Consider the following 214-nt stretch of genomic DNA (forward strand, 5'->3'; position numbering starts at 1 on the left):
TACCTTTTATTCTCACTGTAGTATTGTTGTTGCCGCCACCGCCATGTCGTGAAGACGCTGTGTTTCGTTGTGAAACTACCTCTTTTCGAAGGACGATATCCGCTTAGTCATGCCTAGCTGATCCTGCTAGTCGCTGAGGAAATACATCAACTTAGCACTGTGGATCGCCGGATCGGCTTTCACCGTGGACGAAGTGGAGTCCAGCCCGGGGTCG

Source organism: Sinocyclocheilus anshuiensis, unplaced genomic scaffold, assembly GCF_001515605.1.
Source record: "Sinocyclocheilus anshuiensis isolate Anshui unplaced genomic scaffold, SAMN03320099.WGS_v1.1 scaffold538, whole genome shotgun sequence".
Taxonomy (NCBI): domain Eukaryota; kingdom Metazoa; phylum Chordata; class Actinopteri; order Cypriniformes; family Cyprinidae; genus Sinocyclocheilus; species Sinocyclocheilus anshuiensis.